The sequence below is a fragment of the Dermacentor albipictus genome, chromosome 5 (genome assembly GCF_038994185.2).
Source record: "Dermacentor albipictus isolate Rhodes 1998 colony chromosome 5, USDA_Dalb.pri_finalv2, whole genome shotgun sequence".
Classification (NCBI taxonomy): Eukaryota; Metazoa; Arthropoda; class Arachnida; order Ixodida; family Ixodidae; genus Dermacentor; species Dermacentor albipictus.
This window is the reverse complement of record NC_091825.1, coordinates 32118899-32143026: the sequence shown is the minus strand read 5'-3', so window position 1 is coordinate 32143026 and position 24128 is coordinate 32118899. Positions and strand designations below refer to the sequence as shown.

The window sequence follows — 24128 nt, the reverse complement described above, 5'->3', positions numbered from 1 at the left end:
GTAAGGAGGCATGAAGTGCTCCTCACGTAAGGTAAGGAAATGGTCTGAGGTGAGGAATGTTTCAGAATACGGGCCTTAGTAGTAAGAAGAGGCGTTGTTGCTCTCCTGATCCTCGGGTGGGGCTTGAGCACCTCGACTCGATCAAGTTTTGTTGCAGCGGTGTAGGTTTTTTGAAGGTCATGGTTTGGGTGGTTCCTGTTTTATGGGGTTTCTTTAAGGTTATCGAGTCCATCTATGTCGTCTTGGCTTTCAACGCAAATGCGACGTAGTCGTGTGGCATGGCCTTTAAATATGCCTTGTTTGTAATATCTGGCATGGTGGCTCGTATATTCTAGGTACTGTTGTTTGCCGAAAGTTTTCCTATACTAGGGCGTTGTCTTTAGCGCCCCATTGTCAATGTCAATGTATACTGTTGTGTCCAAAAAGTTTATGCGCTCAGTTGAGGATTCTGATGTGAATTTTATTGTTCGATGAAAAGTGTTATATATTTATCTAGACTGTCTTGAACATGCCCCCATATTATGATGTCGTTTATGTATCGCAGGTATGCGTGGGGCTTGTCAGTGCAGCGCGACAGGAAATCTGTTTCTAGAATCCCCATAAATATGTTCGCGTAGGTTGGTGCAAAGGGCATACCTATGCTTGTACCATGTATCTGTTGGTAGTAACTCTGCTCAAATTGGAAGTAGTTATGTGTTAGAACTAATTCAAAGAGAGGCAAGTAGACTTCAGTAGAGTGTTGTGTATTGCGTTTAGACGGCATTTGTTTTATCGAAGATAAACCATCAGTGATTGGAATGTTGGTGTAGAGGGCGGTGACGTCAAGTGTTGCGAGAACTGTGTTATGGGGTAGTGTGCCGTTAGTATTGATGTCCTCTATAATGATCTGCAGATGGGGCCTATGTTGTACAAATGACGGAAGTGCTTTTGGCAAGTCACCAAGATAGTGGTTAAGGAACGTGGAGATGCTCTCTGTCGGGGTGTTGTTTGATACGACGGGCGACCTGGGATAATAGCAGTGTGTGGTTCAGTGGATGGAATTTAATAAATTTTTTGAACGAGGTAAAAACGCCCGGCAGTTTTGTTGCTTGGTTTAAGAAATTTGTGTTATGACGGTGTTATCAATTCATCAGCCAAAAGGGATTTCAGCCTGTTGGTAATTGTCACCGTGTAGGATAATCTCGGTTCGTTATCTAGCTTACAATAATGTTCTGGGTTGTTTAGTTGTCTGTAAGCTTCGTGCTTGTACTTTTCTACTGGCCAAATAACTACACTTCCACCCTTATCTGCTTCCTTAATAACAATGTCATTCCGGCAACTAAGATTTGAAATGATATGACTCCCCGACGCAGTTATGTTTTTAGGTCTCTTAGATGTCTTGGATTGACTTATAATTTCTTTAGTTACAGTTTTAAGGTATATGTAAAGCTCGATGGCTTGTTCTGGTTCGGAAGTCCAAGTGGATTGGGCTCTAAGTGGTGTCATCCCGGTGTCTGGCGTGTCTGCGAAAAAATGTCTGTACGCATTCGTCGGGAAAATTCTGAGAGGTTCTTGTCAAGCTCGAATTCATTTATTGTGTTGTTCGTGGGACAAAAGTGTATGCCCTTGCTGAGTGCGCCTATTTCTTTTTTACTTCATATTTTTTAAATGTCCGCAACATTGGAGTGGTTTAATTTTATGGAAGTTTCCGTCACGCCTGGTACTTCTAAACTCGAGGTCCCTCTTGTCGGCATGTGGTGGCTGTTTGGCTGGAAGGTTATTTTTTTATTGAGTTTGCTTTTTTCCTTTGTTTTTGAGCCAATTTTCTAGACTGTCTTTTGTCGTATTGCTTTAAACCTCTCCTCTCATCTGGTATCAGAGCTATGTTCAGAAGTCTGGGGCTAAAACTTTTAAAAACTTTTAATTTGTTCTTCGCAGTGTTCCTTGAGGATATTCAAAAGTGAAAGTGAGGCATTGTGCAATTCTCTTTGCCAGTTTGCACGATGGTATGGTGGGAGTGTTCCTAGAGCTGGCACAGCCTTCAGTGTAAGTTCTTTAGGGGATGATATTTTTCTCTGTGCAGATTGTGTAGGCTTTCACATGGGAGGTGTAGCTCGCATGTTTTTGGCAAGCTTTCTAGCCTGTAGGAATTCGGTGCTTCGTGGCAGAGGAGAGTTATTGATTTGCGATGTCTGTCATTTATTTATCTTTGTGCGGGTAGATTTGCGTGGGGTGTTTTTCTGTTTGGCTGGTTTATTACCGCATGCCTGGCTTAATTCGAGCTTGGTTTCTGTTTGACTTTGTGCGTGTGCAGGCAGGCGTGTGGGGGTCTGTGTGAAAACTTCCGAAGTGGATTTTTTGTTGTCTGTTGGAGTTGTGTCTGTTTGCACTGTAGAGAAGGAAAGTCTCACCCTTTCATGGGCAATAAAGAAATTCCACATCTATTTATTTGGCAAACAACTTTGGGTGCAAACGGACCACCAGCCCCAAGAGTTTTTGAGCAAAGCTAAGCTAACTAATGGCACAATAATGCGATGGAGACTCACCTTGCAAGAATACTGTTTCCATATAGAGCACATCAAAGGATGACAGAATGTGGGGAGGGATTTTGTGAATAGGGCGATGGAGTGATGAAATGTCACGATTGTAACAAGGCAGGAGCATGTGTACACGTGTAACGTGATGGGAACAATGAACTAGCAAACGTTGTCAACAGTGCATGTGTTGAAATGTGCGTGACAGTGTGGTGATGTGTTATGAGCCCCGAAGACGCAAGAAAAGCACCCAAGTAACAACGGGAGAGTCAAAGTCGCCACCAAGAAGACCGACAGAAGGCAGTTTTTTGAAAAAAAGAAAAAACTCCTGGGAAGGAGACCCATGTCATATGTAAGAGGCATGCGGTGCAGAAAGAAAGGAGAAGGACGGTGGGCACGTATCGGTCCGAATGGCACGAGCCCTTGAGGCGCGTCACCCGAGTTGTGATTGAGACTGAAGCGGCGCTGAGCTGGTATTATCGACGTGGATCTGGCCCAGGAAGGTCGTAGCGTCAGCATCGCACTGGCTACGGGAGCCATGGAGGTTCCGTCAAGTGCGTGACACTGGCCGGCCAGGGTGTGGCTGTCGACCTCGGCGGCGTTCGAGCGAGGCTCCTTGGACCTGCTACAGCCTGTCTCGGCAGTGCCGGGCGCTGCACGAAGGATCCACCTTCAGACGCAGGCCAGGACGTACGATAGTCCCCGGGATGTCTCATCGGCACTCGAAGAAGTAGCGGCGAAACCCGGAGTTAGGCCTAACCGGTGAGGCCTGAGTGCCACGTAACCGACGGAGTTCGGCACACCGGCACGCGAGGCGGACGAGTGGACTGGCCAACAGCAAGTCAGCAACACTTGCAGAGCCGGTGAGAGCACCGACTATGATGATCTGACACGCACCGGACTTGGAGGATACGTGCGACGTAAAAGGTCTCTAAAAACGCTTCTTTCTGTTAGTGCGCAGTCATAGGCTAGGTTTGCCGGGCTTTTGAGTAAATTTCGCCCAGGTCTGACGTGGCCGGCAATTGGGACATGTTCAGTGACGAGACTTATGTTAAGTTTAGGGTAAATAAAATGTGTTTGCTGTGCTGCTTTGTGTCTCCCAACCCTATGTCTCGTAATATCCGCACGCGCCGAGATCGGCGACACACGATACCCTGTTCAAGCTCATTTCTTTCGAAGACAGGGCTACGGAAGGCTCTCGCGATGTCACTTCTGATGTCATCACTGATGCAATGGTGCTCTTCACACCGTCCGACGTCTTCATGAGCAGTAAATCTCTCCCACTACCCTGCGCAAAGCTTGACATCGCTGGCAGCTGCAGCGATATATATTTCTGCAATCCCCTCTGTGCGCCTATTACGTTGCTCGTTGGCGAATGCCTTGGCTTCGAGGAAATCCTCGATTTCTCGTCATGGGTTGACGTTGCGGTAGACTCTTTTGATGTCGACTCCGGCCAACTATCTTCGATTTCCGCGCTTGAGGATATGTGCAGGGATGCGTTCTCGAGTGTCATCGCCGATACCCTCACACCTGCCGAACGCGCCGATGTTCTTGATCTCCTGCACCACTTTAGAAGTTCATTCGACCTTTCGCAACCTCAACGAGGCCGTACGTCTGAAGTGCAGCATTACATTGACACCGGCGGGCATCAGCCGTTACGTCAGCGACCGTACCGCGTCTCTGCCGAAAAGCGTCGTCACATTACCACCCAAGTCGGAGATATGCTGCACTGTGACGTTATTCAACCTTCGCACGATCCCTGGGCAGCTCCTGTCATCCTGGTTCGAAAGAAGTACGGGTCCATTCGCTTTTGCGGCGACTACCGTCGGTTAAGTAAGGTAGCGCACAAAGACGTCTATCCTTTGCCTCGCAACCACGGCGCCCTCGACAGTTTTCAGGGAACAGAATTCTTGTTGTCCCTCAGTAGCGTTCAGGGTACTGGCAGGTACTGATGGGTGCGGCCGATCACTAGAAAACCGCATTCATTACGCCTGACGGCTTATTTAACATGATGCCTTTCGGGCTTTACAACGCCCCTGAGACGTTTGAACGATTCATGGACAGAACGCTGCGTGGCCTCAAGTGGTCTATCTGTCTGTGTTACCTTCATTATGTCGTGGTTTTATCACCTGATTTTCTGACTCATCTGCTGTGCCTCAGACATGTTTTGACCTGTCTAACGAACGCTGGCCTCGAACTCAACGTCGAAAAGTGCCGCTTCGCCGCGCGAGAGCTTATCATCTTAGGCCACGTTGTGTCCAAGCGCTGCATTCTTCGCTGAGTTTCCGAAGCCTAAGCCCATAAAAAAAACTTCGAAGCTTTGTAGGCCTAGGCTCATATTTCCGACGCTTTATTCGGAATTTCGCATCGATCATGGCGCCATTGACACAGCTTCTACATGGTGACGCCGCCCTCTCCTCCTGGTCCTCTGCACGTTAATCTGCTTTTCCTACTTTGCGTCGTCTTCTCACCTCTCCACCTATTCTTCGCCATTTCGACCCGTCAGCTGCAACTGAGGTACACACAGATGCCAGCGGGGTCGCTCTCGGCACCGTCCTTGCCAAACGAAAGCCCGGCTATCCCGAATACGTAGTCGACTATGCGAGTCGCACGCTGACCGAAGCCTGAGGCCAATTACAGCGTGACCGAAAAAGAGTGCTTGGCTTTAGTATGGACACTTGGCTAGTTCCGACTATATCTGTACGGGCGCCCATTAGGCCTGGTCACACGCGCTTTGTTGGCTCCCCGACTTGAAAGATCCCACTGGCCGCCTAGCCCGTTGGGCATTACGCATCCAGGAGTACAATATTCGCGTTGTGTACCGCAGCGGACACACACACACACAGACGCAGACGCTTTGTCTCGTTCAGCTTTACCTCCAGACTCGGCCTGCGGAAAAACTTCCGCAAGCTCCGTGTAATCTCTCGACATGGACTCCTTTGCCACCACTCAACGTGTTGACCCGTGGATCGCTTCTTTTTTCGACTATCTATCTGCATCATCGACCGCCCCTGTATCCCGAATCCTCCGACGCCAAGCAGTTCATTTCGCCATTCGTGACCAGCTGCTCCACCGTCGCAATTATTCTCCTGAAGGCCTCCGGTGGCTTCTGGTGATTCCTCGTAGCTTAAGGTAAAAAATCTGTGCCTCTTTCCACAACGATCCGCAGTGTGGCCACGCCAGAGTTTTCAAGACGTACGAATGAATTCGCCACCGCTACGACTGGCGTGGCATGTACAATTTTGTACAAAAGTTTGTTCGGTGCTCTCTTGACTGTCAACGCCGCAAATCGCCGCCTTTAGGCACGTCTGGTGCCTTGCAGCCACTTCCGTGCCCTGCCACACTCTTCAATTGCGTCGGCATCGACCTATACGGCCCGCTTCGTATGACACCAGACGGCAATTGGTGGATCGTAGTTGCTGTTGACCGTTTGACACGCTATGCTGAAACTGCGGCTTTACCAAGTGCTACAGCGCGGGATGTAGCTTCTTTCGACCTCCATGGCTTCGTCCTTCGACACGGCGCACCTACAGAAATCCTCAGCGATCGAGGTCGCACCTTCCTTTCCGAAGTCATCGAAGGTTTGCTTTGGGAATGCCACATTATTCATCAAACACGCACGGCATACCATCCCCAGACTAACGGGCTCGCAGAGCGATTAAACCGCACACTTGGTGATATGCTCACGATGTGCGTGGTATCTGATCACGGTAACTGGGACCGCATCCTGCCATTCATCCCGTTCACGTACAACACCGCGATCCAGGTCACTACGGGATTTATTTATTTATTTATTTATTTATTTATTTATTTATTTATTTATTTATTTATTTATTTATTTATTATTATTTATTTATTTATTATTACCTCAAAGGCCCCAACGTGGGGTGTTACATGAGGGATAGGTGACCACTTCAGTTGAATATGGACTCAATGGCAGCCTTGAAATGATGTTGATTGGAGTGGTGCACGGCGTTGGCGGGAAGGTCATTCCAGTCCCGGGCAGTCTTCACAAAGAAAGAATGTAGGTGCGCAGTGGTCCGGGCAGGCGGAGGATACACAGATTTTTCATGACATAATCGGCAAGACTGACGGTGTGCTGGAATGATGGCTGAAGCACTAGGAGCAGAATGCTAAAATTTGTGATAAAGACACAGTCTGAAGACATGACGCCTTATATCTAGATTGGAAATTCCTGCTTTTAATTTTAGCTGAGAGACACTAGTGTGGTAAGAATAATCAGAATAAATAAAGCGAGCTGCACGATTCTGAATTGCTTCTAGAGTGTTAGAAAGGGTGCTTTGGTGTGCGTCCCAAACAGAGCATGCATATTCTAGCTTAGGTCTGACAAAAGTTAGATAAGTTAGTATCTTTAAGGATGGTGGTACGAAGCGCAAGTTGCGGCGGAAGTAACCAAGTGTGCGATTGGCTTCGTTGGTGATGTTCGTAATATGAGAGGACCAAGAAAGGTTATTTGAGAGAGTAATGCCAAGGTACTTGCATGACTCCACTGATGATATTTCCGAGTTGCAAAGAACGTACTTATGAGTATGGTGAAGCTTGCGTCGACAAAAAGGCAGTAGTAAAGTCTTTGTAGTGTTCAGTGACATTAGCCATGTGCTGCACCAAAAGGTAACTTTGTCTAGATCATCTTGCAATGCGTGGTTGTTGGTATCAGCTAGGATTGGGCGATAAATGACACAATCGTCAGCAAACAGGCGAATGTTAGATGAAAGATTAGCCCGTAAATCATTAATATATATAAGGAATAGGAGGGGCCCGAGAACTGTGCCTTGGGGTACACCGGAGAGAACAGGGCTCTTAGAGGAAGAGTGGTTGTTAGCATACACAAACTGTCGTCGGTTAGTTAAGAAATTTCGGATCCAGTTCAAGACAAGGGGATTAAGGTGCAAGCGAGAAAGTTTTAGGAGAAGTCGTTGATGCGGAACTTTGTCAAAGGCCTTTCGAAATCTAAAAAGAGAGCATCAACTGGGATATTTTGATCAAGGTTAGAGCTTATGTCATTTATAAAGAGTGCTAATTGGCTATCACAAGATAAACGTTTACGGAAGCCATACTGGTTAGGGTGGAAGAAACTGACAGATGTTAGGAATGTAGCAATGTGGGAGTAAAGCACATGTTCCATTTATTTAGAACAAACGATAGTTAGAGAAATTGGGCGGTAGCTACTACATGATGATGAAGGACCTTTCTTTGGGACTGGGATAACCTTACCCACTTTCCAGTCATACGGCACCACTCCTGATGATAAGGATTGCTGAAAAATGTGACATAACATCTCGCTTGTAACATATTTAGTATTTTTTAAGACTTTAGAATTAATACCATCGATGCCAGGTGAAGACGACAGCTTTAAGGAGTCAATGCATTTCCTGATTCCATCAGAACTGAAGGTGATTGCGGGCATTGCATGGTAACTGAAGAATGGGAATTCAGGAAGTTCACTTTAGGCTCATTCGTAAACACGGAAGAGAAGGCATGATTAAGCGCTTCGGTGATTTCGTGATCAGGAATAGGCTTATTTTTCTCGTCGCACAGAGCAAGTGGTTGCGAACGCTTTGGATTTATAATAGTCCAGAATTTTTTGGAGTTATTTCGCAGGATGTTTGGTAGGGTAGTCGAAGAAAAGGAGCGTTTTGCTTGACTAGCAAGGGATAGGTACGCTTTTTCAGCGGTGTAGTATTTCTGCCATGCGCACTCAGAGTTGGAATGCGTGGCAGCGCGGTAAACCCTTTTCTTTTTATTGTTGAGACGCTTTAGTGTCGTATTGAACCAGGGTGACGAGTGCTTTTCAGTTACAGTGATAGTAGGTATGTAAGTTTTTATCAGCTCATGCATTTGATTTTTGAAAAGAAGCCAGTTAATTTCAACAGAACGTTGTAAGAAACCGGTAAAGAACGAGCTGGCAAATTCCGCTAGTTTAATATTCATAACAGTATAGTTACCTTTGTCGTAAAGCGTAATAGTTTTTCTAGTTTTAGTGAAGGCAGGGATGTCACTTTGGAACGAGGTATGTAGCACTGAATGATCGCTAAGGCCAGGTAAGTGCGTCAGTGGTGAAACATTATCAGAGTGAGAAGTGAAGATAAGGTCTCATATGTAAGAAGACTTATCATTGTGCCGCGTGGGGTTACTGACGATTTGTGTTAAGCCAAACGTAAGACACGTATTAAGAAAATCACTTTCGACATTGTTTTTTGACGTTGTTTCAGCTATATTGGACCAATTGATGGCAGAGAAGTTGAAATCGCCGAACAGCATTATGGGTGGTTGGGGATAAAGCACTGTTACGGAGTGAAGCACCTCATGGAAGTCAGCTACGAAAGAGCTGTTTGCGTCGGGTGGACGATAGCACGTACCGATAATAACGGCTGGGCGGGAAGCGTTGCTTATCACAAAGACAGTTTCTAAGGGCGTCGTTACTGTTATTTCAGCACACTGAAGACTTTCCTGTGCGCATATCAGTACGCCTCCGCCCCTTTTGTGAGATCTGTCGCGTCGAAATATAGAAAAATTTGGAAAATGTGAAAGAATTTCTGAATTATTAATGGACGGATTAAGCCAAGTTTCAGTAAGAAGGACTATGTTCGATGTCGTTGTACTGACCAGGCTTTGGAGGGCAACAAGCTTTTCACCCTTCTTCCTCCTGCATGGCCGTGAGCCTTCGCATACCATCGACACGCTCCTTCCATGCCATCCTGACGCCTCAGACTCTCGACCTTTGTCCGACGTCGCCCGACAAGCCGAAGAATGCCGCTAGCTAGCGCGCTCCTTTACGGCAGAGCAACAGCAGCGCCAGAAAGAAAACCGCAACGACTCACTTCCAGACACCACCTACACTCCAGTCGTTCTAGTGTGGCTGTCTGTCACTTTCCAAACGCCCGGGGCTTTCTGTGACACCGGTCCCAATATTGGAAGGGCCTTACCGAGTCTTGGAGCGAAGCTCCAAGACTCGGTAAGCTCGCCGGCGTAGACGTGTCATTATCGACGTCTCGCGTCTCAAGCCCTACCACGACCCTCTGCCTCCCGATTCTTAAGGTGCCAGGATGGCTCTTTTTCTCCGCGGCAGATTGTGAAGAAGGAGACGCGTCTCGTGCAACAGCCACATCGCCAACGCGCGGCTCGGCTCAGCTCGCGCTGTTGATTGCTGGCGTCTTTTGGACAGTGCTTCGGGCTGTCTCGCCGTTTCGTATCGCTGTGCTTCTGCTTAAGGAGGCGCAAATAAACCTCTTCTCAGAGGCTCAATTGCTTCAATGCTTGTTTGGAAGAAGTGTTCAAGCCATTAAACTGGGAAGGCTTAGAAGAAAAAACGGCTGTGGCTTAGGTAAGGTTAAGCCCAGGATGCGAAGCATACTAGCCTTTATTTGAGTTGTTGAACAACTGTTTAGCCTGGTGAACTGCTGTTGCTTGTCTATATTTGGTTCGGCTAGACGAAGAAACAACTCATGCATTACTGCTTCGCCTTCAAGAGTGGAACGCGACAGCGTTCCCGTCGACCCGCCAAGGGGTGTAAGACAATGGGCTACAGGGCAGCGACTACGCGCCCCGCATTGGACGCGGTGAGCGTCGAGCAAAGCAGCGTTCGGCGCGGCAACGAAATGTGCGCCTGAGCAAGAGACGCACGCCTTAGAAACAGCTCGTTTCTAAGGCAACACCGCATTCACTAGAGGCGCTTTTGTACCGCTTTGAAGCATCGTACTCGTGGCTCAGTGGTAGCGTCTTCGTCCCACACTCCGGAGACCCTGGTTCGATTCCCACCCAGCCCGTCTTGCAAGAGTTGAGCCAAAGCCACTTCTCTGTCGTGACGTCATGGTGTCACGTGGTTTCAAGGCGACACCGCCGCGCCTGAGGAGCTGGGTTGAGCTCTCGTAATATGCTTCGCATAAAAGATCGACGGCGAACAGCTCAGCAACCTTTTCAAAAGACGGCTTCTATGATAAGTTATCCCGAAACACGACGCCCTCCCACCGAAAACGTGCATCTTTGCAGGGACAATTGCTAGAGGCAGTGTTTGGCGATGCTGCTTATTCCTGACCGTGCCTTTATGTCACTTTTCCCCTTTCAAGCCAATCGTCTTCAAGTCTTTCGAAATTTCGAATTCATGCCTCATCACCACGGTTCTTGAAGCTCCTGCTGTTTGAGTGTGTTTCTCGGAAGTAGTGTAATAGGTGCTACAAGATGAACGAAATGATTACAATGCATGTCTTCAAACAGCAAACTTTAACGGCCAGCACTAAAACATCATCGAACGTTCAGATGACTTGTGGTTCCTGCACACATGAAAATTGAACAGATATATCGACACCGCGCGACTGTACAGACAACTGCCGCGCCACTGGGCAGCTGTAGGCACTTTGCGTGTATTCGCGGGATTCTTTCACGATCAGTAAAACACTCTTATGTAGCACGTATTGAGCAAAAGAAAGCTGTATAGGGAGTTTTTCATGTTACTCAGTAATTTTCGCATTCAAGCTTTTCATGTGGTTATAACATATGAGAAGTGGAATAATTAAGACTAATTATCTCATTAAGCGGAATGAAAAAACTGAGTATCTGCAAGTGATGGCAAACAATAGTACCTTGGTTCTGTCCAGTTACATGGGATTTGCGTGTTTAAATCTTGGTGCATGATAGTTGGGACACCATGTATAACTCCACTGGCTTCTTCAAGAAAGAGCAATATAGAACCAGGTTGCTCCAGTGGCAATTATAGGCAGGCCAGCACGTGAAATGTGCTTGCAATTCTCGTCAGGGTGATGGAACAGGAGCTTAAGGTGCTGGGTTACTTGGGCTGCGAGGCGTCCCCCTTGTTGACAAGTACCACGGGCGATCAGAGGCCCGCATGCCCTTTGGCTGCGCCCTGAGCTTCGCAGAGGGCCACTGTTTCTCGAAAGTCCTGCTTCTCCACCACCAGAGAACTGGGCGCCGGCGTGGCCTGATATGACTGGCTATGGCCGGTCGAGACTTCGAAACCGGAGTGCATTGGAAGAGCCGGAGTCGCTGTGGCCGCCGTTGGTTGGCAAGCCGACCTGGCGAAGGGGGGGGGGGGGGGAGGAGGGGGGAGGCTGCTAGCTGAGCTGGGCGCTTGGTCATGGCCAACCGGCCCGTCTTTGGGTGCCTGGCAAATGGAGGCATTGGGCTGTTGCTTAAACGGTTCCTCAGAAAGCTGCAGAAAACAATGCTCTGAAAAGTGAGTTGGCTGATTCGGAGTGTGGAGGTATTGATTGATTTTTCAGCAGCCTGTATGACAAATATGCGCATCGCATAACTAGCAAGATGCAGAGTGCACAAATTTGTCGCCATACACTTGTTGCATTTTCTGTTGCTGTGCTGTGTGAAATCTTTCATGAAGTGCTGAATTCATCAACCTACTACATATTTGAGTAATGAGTAAATGGCGCTCTCTATTTCTTTTGCGTCATCTTTCACCGAAAATTCACCGACAATTACGACGCTCCATATAGTGAAATTTGAGCGCATCTCTATACGTGTTACGATCTCGTGACATATTGCTGGGGGCGGAAAATCTCTCTCAGGGCACATTGCAAACAGAGGGAAGTGTGGCACGACTGCCTCACTAATTGCGAGAGGCAGCGCGTTTGCGAAGTTGTGGCGCGATTCACACTAGCCGCTGAAGACACACCTCCGCTCATGCAGCGCTTTGTCTCAGCACACTCGGCGTATGTCATCGGTGAACAGACGACGGCGCGCAACTCTGGCGCCACCTCGTAGTAGTCGCCGCCACTGAGCCCGTCTTGCGCGGCACTATGCTTTACTTCTTACGCTTTCGGCATACCTTCCTCCTCCTCCGCTTTCCTGGTCGCGCTCCTTTCTCTGTAGCCGTCTTTAATCCACCGCTTCGCTCCGCATTTGTTCTTTCATCCTTTGGTGCACTCGTTCGCTCGGCGAGGATGGAGGCCGAGGGACGCCGACAATAAGCGCAGTAACGGGCGCCTTATAGCTGCGCTCTGAAATATAATCATTGTGCAAATACGAAAAATAAATGTACCAGGATTACGCCATAGAGCGCCGAAATGACTGTACTGAACTATAGAATTATCTCATTTACGCAAACTCTTTACATGCATAGATTAAAAACACTGCCACATGATAGGGAACACCAAAAGGCTGGCAACAATTTTCTAACATATTTCATGGCTCTTTGCAACTCTCCTTCATTGCGGAAATAATAAGCAAACCAGAGCAATACAAAAGACGTCTCCATATCTTCATATAATCTGATTAACATCGGCACTGTTTCAGCTGGGTACCTTTTATTCGAGTGCCTCTATGAATTTCCTCAAGAGCGCATCTTCAGGCATCGAATGACCAGATGGGCAAGGTATGCGCGAAAGGGTGTGTGAGTGTTAAACACTTGACTATATGACAGAGTAAACCTCGCAGTGAGTCGAGTTAATCTATGCTAACTATAGGAAGATGAAGCAACACAGAAGTTTAAACGTTAGAATTTGGACAACTGAATTTGTTGAAAGCACCCCAATCAAACAAACTTTTTAGAGATGCATCATTGGGAAAACCCTGCTCTCCATGATATGAACTGAAATCACCCGCGAACAGCTTGTTTGTGCAGTAGTACACAGCTGGGGAGGATAAGGTAACAGCAGATTTGTTGAAGGATGGTGGGAACACTGTCCTAGAAAGATTGGCCGCCCTATATACACAATGCCTCATGACCTCGAACGCACCGGAATCTTGAACGAACGCTAACACAATCCTAATCCATAAGAAAGGGGACACAAAGACTTGAAAAATTATAGACCGATCAGCTCACTGTCCGTTGCCTACAAAGTATTTACTAAGGCAATCGCAAACAGAATCAGGAACACCTTAGACTTCTGCCAACCAAAGGACCAGGCAGCATTCCGTAAAGGCTACTCAACAATAGACCATATTCACACTATCAATCAAGTGGTAGAGAAATGTGCAGAATATAACCAACCCTTATATATAGCTTTCATTGATTACGAGAAAGCGTTTGATTCAGTCGAAACCTCAGCAGTCATGGAGGCAGTACGGAATCAGGGTGTAGATGAGGCATATGTAAAAATACTGGATGATATCTATAGCGGCACCACAGCCACCGTTGTCCTCCACAAAGAAAGCAACAAAATCCCAATAAAGAAAGGCGTCAGACAGGGAGATACGATCTCTCCAATGCTATTCGCAGCATGTTTACAGGAGGTATTATGAGACCTGGAGTGGGAAGAATTGGGGATAAATGTTGATGGAGAATACCTTAGCAACTTGCGATTCGCTGATGATATTGCCTTGCTTAGTAACTCAGGAGACCAATTGCAATGCATGGTTCACTGACCTGGAGACGCAAAGCAGATGGGTGGGTCTGAAAATTAATCTGCAGAAAACTAAAGTAATGTTTAACACTCTCGGAAGAGAACAGCAGTTCACGATAGGTAGCGAAGCACTGGAAGTGGTAAGGGAATACATCTACTTGGGGCAGGTCGTGACCGCGGATCCGGATCATGAGACTGAAATAACCAGAAGAATAAGAATGGGCTGGGGTGCGTTTGGCAGGCATTCTCAAATCATGAAAAGCAGATTGCCACTATCCTTCAAGAGGAAAGTGTATAACAGCTGTGGGTTACCAGTACTCACATATGGGGCAGAAACCTGGAGGCTTACGAAAAGGGTTCTGCTGAAACTGAGGACCACGCAACGAGCTATGGAAAGGAGAAGGATGGGTGTAACGTTAAGGGATAAGAAAAGAGCAGATTGGGTGAGGGAACAAACGCGGGTAAATGACATCTTAGTTGAAATCAAGAAAAAGAAATGGGCATGGGCCGGACATGTAATGAGGACGGAAGGTAACCGATGGTCATTAAGGGTTACGGACTGGATTCTAAGGGAAGGGAAGCGTAGCAGGGTGGCGGCAGAAAGTTAGGTGGGCGGATGACATTACCCTTATGAAAATGACTGTTGAAATGTTGTTGGCATATTGTTGACGAATTGTTCACTCAATAGCCTTTCAACAATACCTCAACAAGTATTGAAACCACAGAGCAATAATTCAACAGTAAAGTTGTTGGGCAGTTCACAACAAAAAAGTCGTTGACTAAATTCTGTTGGTATATTGTTGAATAGTGTTGAGTATTATTGAGTATTATTAAGTTTTGTTGCAGCGGTGTAGGTTTTTTGAAGGTCATGGTTTGGGTGGTTCCTGTTTTATGGGGTTTCTTTAAGGTTATCGAGTCCATCTATGTCGTCTTGGCTTTCAACGCAAATGCGACGTAGTCGTGTGGCATGGCCTTTAAATATGCCTTGTTTGTAATATCTGGCATGGTGGCTCGTATATTCTAGGTACTGTTGTTTGCCGAAAGTTTTCCTATACTAGGGCGTTGTCTTTAGCGCCCCATTGTCAATGTCAATGTATACTGTTGTGTCCAAAAAGTTTATGCGCTCAGTTGAGGATTCTGATGTGAATTTTATTGTTCGATGAAAAGTGTTATATATTTATCTAGACTGTCTTGAACATGCCCCCATATTATGATGTCGTTTATGTATCGCAGGTATGCGTGGGGCTTGTCAGTGCAGCGCGACAGGAAATCTGTTTCTAGAATCCCCATAAATATGTTCGCGTAGGTTGGTGCAAAGGGCATACCTATGCTTGTACCATGTATCTGTTGGTAGTAACTCTCCTCAAATTGGAAGTAGTTATGTGTTAGAACTAATTCAAAGAGAGGCAAGTAGACTTCAGTAGAGTGTTGTGTATTGCGTTTAGACGGCATTTGTTTTATCGAAGATAAACCATCAGTGATTGGAATGTTGGTGTACAGGGCGGTGACGTCAAGTGTTGCGAGAACTGTGTTATGGGGTAGTGTGCGGTTAGTATTGATGTCCTCTATAATGATCTGCAGATGGGGCCTATGTTGTACAAATGACGGAAGTGCTTTTGGCAAGTCACCAAGATAGTGGTTAAGGAACGTGGAGATGCTCTCTGTCGGGGTGTTGTTTGATACGACGGGCGACCTGGGATAATAGCAGTGTGTGGTTCAGTGGATGGAATTTAATAAATTTTTTGAACGAGGTAAAAACGCCCGGCAGTTTTGTTGCTTGGTTTAAGAAATTTGTGTTATGACGGTGTTATCAATTCATCAGCCAAAAGGGATTTCAGCCTGTTGGTAATTGTCACCGTGTAGGATAATCTCGGTTCGTTATCTAGCTTACAATAATGTTCTGGGTTGTTTAGTTGTCTGTAAGCTTCGTGCTTGTACTTTTCTACTGGCCAAATAACTACACTTCCACCCTTATCTGCTTCCTTAATAACAATGTCATTCCGGCAACTAAGATTTGAAATGATATGACTCCCCGACGCAGTTATGTTTTTAGGTCTCTTAGATGTCTTGGATTGACTTATAATTTCTTTAGTTACAGTTTTAAGGTATATGTAAAGCTCGATGGCTTGTTCTGGTTCGGAAGTCCAAGTGGATTGGGCTCTAAGTGGTGTCATCCCGGTGTCTGGCGTGTCTGCGAAAAAATGTCTGTACGCATTCGTCGGGAAAATTCTGAGAGGTTCTTGTCAAGCTCGAATTCATTTATTGTGTTGTTCGTGGGACAAAAGTGTATGCCCTTGCTGAGTGCGCCTATTTCTTTTTTACTTCATATTTTTTAAATGTCCGCAACATTGGAGTGGTTTAATTTTATGGAAGTTTCCGTCACGCCTGGTACTTCTAAACTCGAGGTCCCTCTTGTCGGCATGTGGTGGCTGTTTGGCTGGAAGGTTATTTTTTTATTGAGTTTGCTTTTTTCCTTTGTTTTTGAGCCAATTTTCTAGACTGTCTTTTGTCGTATTGCTTTAAACCTCTCCTCTCATCTGGTATCAGAGCTATGTTCAGAAGTCTGGGGCTAAAACTTTTAAAAACTTTTAATTTGTTCTTCGCAGTGTTCCTTGAGGATATTCAAAAGTGAAAGTGAGGCATTGTGCAATTCTCTTTGCCAGTTTGCACGATGGTATGGTGGGAGTGTTCCTAGAGCTGGCACAGCCTTCAGTGTAAGTTCTTTAGGGGATGATATTTTTCTCTGTGCAGATTGTGTAGGCTTTCACATGGGAGGTGTAGCTCGCATGTTTTTGGCAAGCTTTCTAGCCTGTAGGAATTCGGTGCTTCGTGGCAGAGGAGAGTTATTGATTTGCGATGTCTGTCATTTATTTATCTTTGTGCGGGTAGATTTGCGTGGGGTGTTTTTCTGTTTGGCTGGTTTATTACCGCATGCCTGGCTTAATTCGAGCTTGGTTTCTGTTTGACTTTGTGCGTGTGCAGGCAGGCGTGTGGGGGTCTGTGTGAAAACTTCCGAAGTGGATTTTTTGTTGTCTGTTGGAGTTGTGTCTGTTTGCACTGTAGAGAAGGAAAGTCTCACCCTTTCATGGGCAATAAAGAAATTCCACATCTATTTATTTGGCAAACAACTTTGGGTGCAAACGGACCACCAGCCCCAAGAGTTTTTGAGCAAAGCTAAGCTAACTAATGGCACAATAATGCGATGGAGACTCACCTTGCAAGAATACTGTTTCCATATAGAGCACATCAAAGGATGACAGAATGTGGGGAGGGATTTTGTGAATAGGGCGATGGAGTGATGAAATGTCACGATTGTAACAAGGCAGGAGCATGTGTACACGTGTAAAGTGATGGGAACAATGAACTAGCAAACGTTGTCAACAGTGCATGTGTTGAAATGTGCGTGACAGTGTGGTGATGTGTTGTGAGCCCCGAAGACGCAAGAAAAGCACCCAAGTAACAACGGGAGAGTCAAAGTCGCCACCAAGAAGACCGACAGAAGGCAGTTTTTTGAAAAAAAGAAAAAACTCCTGGGAAGGAGACCCATGTCATATGTAAGAGGCATGCGGTGCAGAAAGAAAGGAGAAGGACGGTGGGCACGTATCGGTCCGAATGGCACGAGCCCTTGAGGCGCGTCACCCGAGTTGTGATTGAGACTGAAGCGGCGCTGAGCTGGTATTATCGACGTGGATCTGGCCCAGGAAGGTCGTAGCGTCAGCATCGCACTGGCTACGGGAGCCATGGAGGTTCCGTCAAGTGCGTGACACTGGCCGGCCAGGGTGTGGCTGTCGACCTCGGCGGCGTTCGAGCGAGGCTCCTTGGACCTGCTACAGCCTGTCTCGGCAGTGCCGGGCACTGCACGAAGGATCCACCTTCAGACGCAGGCCAGGACGTACGATAGTCCCCGGGATGTCTCATCGGCACTCGAAGAAGTAGCGGCGAAACCCGGAGTTAGGCCTAACCGGTGAGGCCTGAGTGCCACGTAACCGACGGAGTTCGGCACACCGGCACGCGAGGCGGACGAGTGGACTGGCCAACAGCAAGTCAGCAACACTTGCAGAGCCGGTGAGAGCACCGACTATGATGATCTGACACGCACCGGACTTGGAGGATACGTGCGACGTAAAAGGTCTCTAAAAACGCTTCTTTCTGTTAGTGCGCAGTCATAGGCTAGGTTTGCCGGGCTTTTGAGTAAATTTCGCCCAGGTCTGACGTGGCCGGCAATTGGGACATGTTCAGTGACGAGACTTATGTTAAGTTTAGGGTAAATAAAATATGTTTGCTGTGCTGCTTTGTGTCTCCCAACCCTATGTCTCGTAATATCCGCACGCGCCGAGATCGGCGACACACGATACCCTGTTCAAGCTCATTTCTTTCGAAGACAGGGCTACGGAAGGCTCTTGCGATGTCACTTCTGATGTCATCACTGATGCAATGGTGCTCTTCACACCGTCCGACGTCTTCATGAGCAGTAAATCTCTCCCACTACCCTGCGCAAAGCTTGACATCGCTGGCAGCTGCAGCGATATATATTTCTGCAATCCCCTCTGTGCGCCTATTACGTTGCTCGTTGGCGAATGCCTTGGCTTCGAGGAAATCCTCGATTTCTCGTCATGGGTTGACGTTGCGGTAGACTCTTTTGATGTCGACTCCGGCCAACTATCTTCGATTTCCGCGCTTGAGGATATGTGCAGGGATGCGTTCTCGAGTGTCATCGCCGATACCCTCACACCTGCCGAACGCGCCGATGTTCTTGATCTCCTGCACCACTTTAGAAGTTCATTCGACCTTTCGCAACCTCAACGAGGCCGTACGTCTGAAGTGCAGCATTACATTGACACCGGCGGGCATCAGCCGTTACGTCAGCGACCGTACCGCGTCTCTGCCGAAAAGCGTCGTCACATTACCACCCAAGTCGGAGATATGCTGCACTGTGACGTTATTCAACCTTCGCACGATCCCTGGGCAGCTCCTGTCATCCTGGTTCGAAAGAAGTACGGGTCCATTCGCTTTTGCGGCGACTACCGTCGGTTAAGTAAGGTAGCGCACAAAGACGTCTATCCTTTGCCTCGCAACCACGGCGCCCTCGACAGTTTTCAGGGAACAGAATTCTTGTTGTCCCTCAGTAGCGTTCAGGGTACTGGCAGGTACTGATGGGTGCGGCCGACCACTAGAAAACCGCATTCATTACGCCTGACGGCTTATTTAACATGATGCCTTTCGGGCTTTACAACGCCCCTGAGACGTTTGAACGATTCATGGACAGAACGCTGCGTGGCCTCAAGTGGTCTATCTGTCTGTGTTACCTTCATTATGTCGTGGTTTTATCACCTGATTTTCTGACTCATCTGCTGTGCCTCAGACATGTTTTGACCTGTCTAACGAACGCTGGCCTCGAACTCAACGTCGAAAAGTGCCGCTTCGCCGCGCGAGAGCTTATCATCTTAGGCCACGTTGTGTCCAAGCGCTGCATTCTTCGCTGAGTTTCCGAAGCCTAAGCCCATAAAAAAAACTTCGAAGCTTTGTAGGCCTAGGCTCATATTTCCGACGCTTTATTCGGAATTTCGCATCGATCATGGCGCCATTGACACAGCTTCTACATGGTGACGCCGCCCTCTCCTCCTGGTCCTCTGCACGTTAATCTGCTTTTCCTACTTTGCGTCGTCTTCTCACCTCTCCACCTATTCTTCGCCATTTCGATCCGTCAGCTGCAACTGAGGTACACACAGATGCCAGCGGGGTCGCTCTCGGCACCGTCCTTGCCAAACGAAAGCCCGGCTATCCCGAATACGTAGTCGACTATGCGAGTCGCACGCTGACCGAAGCCTGAGGCCAATTACAGCGTGACCGAAAAAGAGTGCTTGGCTTTAGTATGGACACTTGGCTAGTTCCGACTATATCTGTACGGGCGCCCATTAGGCCTGGTCACACGCGCTTTGTTGGCTCCCCGACTTGAAAGATCCCACTGGCCGCCTAGCCCGTTGGGCATTACGCATCCAGGAGTACAATATTCGCGTTGTGTACCGCAGCGGACACACACACACACAGACGCAGACGCTTTGTCTCGTTCAGCTTTACCTCCAGACTCGGCCTGCGGAAAAACTTCCGCAAGCTCCGTGTAATCTCTCGACATGGACTCCTTTGCCACCACTCAACGTGTTGACCCGTGGATCGCTTCTTTTTTCGACTATCTATCTGCATCATCGACCGCCCCTGTATCCCGAATCCTCCGACGCCAAGCAGTTCATTTCGCCATTCGTGACCAGCTGCTCCACCGTCGCAATTATTCTCCTGAAGGCCTCCGGTGGCTTCTGGTGATTCCTCGTAGCTTAAGGTAAAAAATCTGTGCCTCTTTCCACAACGATCCGCAGTGTGGCCACGCCAGAGTTTTCAAGACGTACGAATGAATTCGCCACCGCTACGACTGGCGTGGCATGTACAATTTTGTACAAAAGTTTGTTCGGTGCTCTCTTGACTGTCAACGCCGCAAATCGCCGCCTTTAGGCACGTCTGGTGCCTTGCAGCCACTTCCGTGCCCTGCCACACTCTTCAATTGCGTCGGCATCGACCTATACGGCCCGCTTCGTATGACACCAGACGGCAATTGGTGGATCGTAGTTGCTGTTGACCGTTTGACACGCTATGCTGAAACTGCGGCTTTACCAAGTGCTACAGCGCGGGATGTAGCTTCTTTCGACCTCCATGGCTTCGTCCTTCGACACGGCGCACCTACAGAACTCCTCAGCGATCGAGGTCGCACCTTCCTTTCCGAAGTCATCGAAGGTTTGCTTTGGGAATGCCACATTATTCATCAAACACGCACGGCATACCATCCCCAGACTAACGGGCTCGCAGAGCGATTAAACCGCACACTTGGTGATATGCTCACGATGTGCGTGGTATCTGATCACGGTAACTGGGACCGCATCCTGCCATTCATCCCGTTCACGTACAACACCGCGATCCAGGTCACTACGGGATTTATTTATTTATTTATTTATTTATTTATTTATTTATTTATTTATTATTACCTCAAAGGCCCCAACGTGGGGTGTTACATGAGGGATAGGTGACCACTTCAGTTGAATATGGACTCAATGGCAGCCTTGAAATGATGTTGATTGGAGTGGTGCACGGCGTTGGCGGGAAGGTCATTCCAGTCCCGGGCAGTCTTCACAAAGAAAGAATGTAGGTGCGCAGTGGTCCGGGCAGGCGGAGGATACACAGATTTTTCATGACATAATCGGCAAGACTGACGGTGTGCTGGAATGATGGCTGAAGCACTAGGAGCAGAATGATAAAATTTGTGATAAAGACACAGTCTGAAGACATGACGCCTTATATCTAGATTGGAAATTCCTGCTTTTAATTTTAGCTGAGAGACACTAGTGTGGTAAGAATAATCAGAATAAATAAAGCGAGCTGCACGATTCTGAATTGCTTCTAGAGTGTTAGAAAGGGTGGTTTGGTGTGCGTCCCAAACAGAGCATGCATATTCTAGCTTAGGTCTGACAAAAGTTAGATAAGTTAGTATCTTTAAGGATGGTGGTACGAAGCGCAAGTTGCGGCGGAAGTAACCAAGTGTGCGATTGGCTTCGTTGGTGATGTTCGTAATATGAGAGGACCAAGAAAGGTTATTTGAGAGAGTAATGCCAAGGTACTTGCATGACTCCACTGATGATATTTCCGAGTTGCAAAGAACGTACTTATGAGTATGGTGAAGCTTCCGTCGACAAAAAGGCAGTAGTAAAGTCTTTGTAGTGTTCAGTGACATTAGCCATGTGCTGCACCAAAAGGTAACTTTGTCTAGATCATCTTGCAATGCGTGGTTGTTGGTATCAGCCAGGATTGGGCGATAAATGACACAATCGTCAGCAAACAGGCGAATGTTAGATGAAAGATTAGCCCGTAAATCATTAATATATATAAGGAATAGGAGGGGCCCGAGAACTGTGCCTTGGGGTACACCGGAGAGAACAGGGCTCTTAGAGGAAGAGTGGTTGTTAGCATACACAAACTGTCGTCGGTTAGTTAAGAAATTTCGGATCCAGTTCAAGACAAGGGGATTAAGGTGCAAGCGAGAAAGTTTTAGGAGAAGTCGTTGATGCGGAACTTTGTCAAAGGCCTTTCGAAATCTAAAAAGAGAGCATCAACTGGGATATTTTGATCAAGGTTAGAGCTTATGTCATTTATAAAGAGTGCTAATTGGCTATCACAAGATAAACGTTTACGGAAGCCATACTGGTTAGGGTGGAAGAAACTGACAGATGTTAGGAATGTAGCAATGTGGGAGTAAAGCACATGTTCCATTTATTTAGAACAAACGATAGTTAGAGAAATTGGGCGGTAGCTACTACATGATGATGAAGGACCTTTCTTTGGGACTGGGATAACCTTACCCACTTTCCAGTCATACGGCACCACTCCTGATGATAAGGATTGCTGAAAAATGTGACATAACATCTCGCTTGTAACATATTTAGTATTTTTTAAGACTTTAGAATTAATACCATCGATGCCAGGTGAAGACGACAGCTTTAAGGAGTCAATGCATTTCCTGATTCCATCAGAACTGAAGGTGATTGCGGGCATTGCATGGTAACTGAAGAATGGGAATTCAGGAAGTTCACTTTAGGCTCATTCGTAAACACGGAAGAGAAGGCATGATTAAGCGCTTCGGTGATTTCGTGATCAGGAATAGGCTTATTTTTCTCGTCGCACAGAGCAAGTGGTTGCGAACGCTTTGGATTTATAATAGTCCAGAATTTTTTGGAGTTATTTCGCAGGATGTTTGGTAGGGTAGTCGAAGAAAAGGAGCGTTTTGCTTGACTAGCAAGGGATAGGTACGCTTTTTCAGCGGTGTAGTATTTCTGCCATGCGCACTCAGAGTTGGAATGCGTGGCAGCGCGGTAAACCCTTTTCTTTTTATTGTTGAGACGCTTTAGTGTCGTATTGAACCAGGGTGACGAGTGCTTTTCAGTTACAGTGATAGTAGGTATGTAAGTTTTTATCAGCTCATGCATTTGATTTTTGAAAAGAAGCCAGTTAATTTCAACAGAACGTTGTAAGAAACCGGTAAAGAACGAGCTGGCAAATTCCGCTAGTTTAATATTCATAACAGTATAGTTACCTTTGTCGTAAAGCGTAATAGTTTTTCTAGTTTTAGTGAAGGCAGGGATGTCACTTTGGAACGAGGTATGTAGCACTGAATGATCGCTAAGGCCAGGTAAGTGCGTCAGTGGTGAAACATTATCAGAGTGAGAAGTGAAGATAAGGTCTCATATGTAAGAAGACTTATCATTGTGCCGCGTGGGGTTACTGACGATTTGTGTTAAGCCAAACGTAAGACACGTATTAAGAAAATCACTTTCGACATTGTTTTTTGACGTTGTTTCAGCTATATTGGACCAATTGATGGCAGAGAAGTTGAAATCGCCGAACAGCATTATGGGTGATTGGGGATAAAGCACTGTTACGGAGTGAAGCACCTCATGGAAGTCAGCTACGAAAGAGCTGTTTGCGTCGGGTGGACGATAGCACGTACCGATAATAACGGCTGGGCGGGAAGCGTTGCTTATCACAAAGACAGTTTCTAAGGGCGTCGTTACTGTTATTTCAGCACACTGAAGACTTTCCTGTGCGCATATCAGTACGCCTCCGCCCCTTTTGTGAGATCTGTCGCGTCGAAATATAGAAAAATTTGGAAAATGTGAAAGAATTTCTGAATTATTAATGGACGGATTAAGCCAAGTTTCAGTAAGAAGGACTATGTTCGATGTCGTTGTACTGACCAGGCTTTGGAGGGCAACAAGCTTTTCACCCTTCTTCCTCCTGCATGGCCGTGAGCCTTCGCATACCATCGACACGCTCCTTCCATGCCATCCTGACGCCTCAGACTCTCGACCTTTGTCCGACGTCGCCCGACAAGCCGAAGAATGCCGCTAGCTAGCGCGCTCCTTTACGGCAGAGCAACAGCAGCGCCAGAAAGAAAACCGCAACGACTCACTTCCAGACACCACCTACACTCCAGTCGTTCTAGTGTGGCTGTCTGTCACTTTCCAAACGCCCGGGGCTTTCTGTGACACCGGTCCCAATATTGGAAGGGCCTTACCGAGTCTTGGAGCTTCGCTCCAAGACTCGGTAAGCTCGCCGGCGTAGACGTGTCATTATCGACGTCTCGCGTCTCAAGCCCTACCACGACCCTCTGCCTCCCGATTCTTAAGGTGCCAGGATGGCTCTTTTTCTCCGCGGCAGATTGTGAAGAAGTAGACGCGTCTCGTGC

At 47.2% G+C, this 24128-nt stretch overlaps 1 protein-coding gene across 2 annotated transcripts in view; it reads left to right on the top strand.

Annotated features, from left to right (window-relative positions):
* The window catches only part of LOC135913829 (endothelin-converting enzyme 1-like), a 192283-nt gene that overhangs the window by 95872 nt on the left and 72283 nt on the right, over positions 1-24128 (top strand). The window lies entirely within an intron of this gene.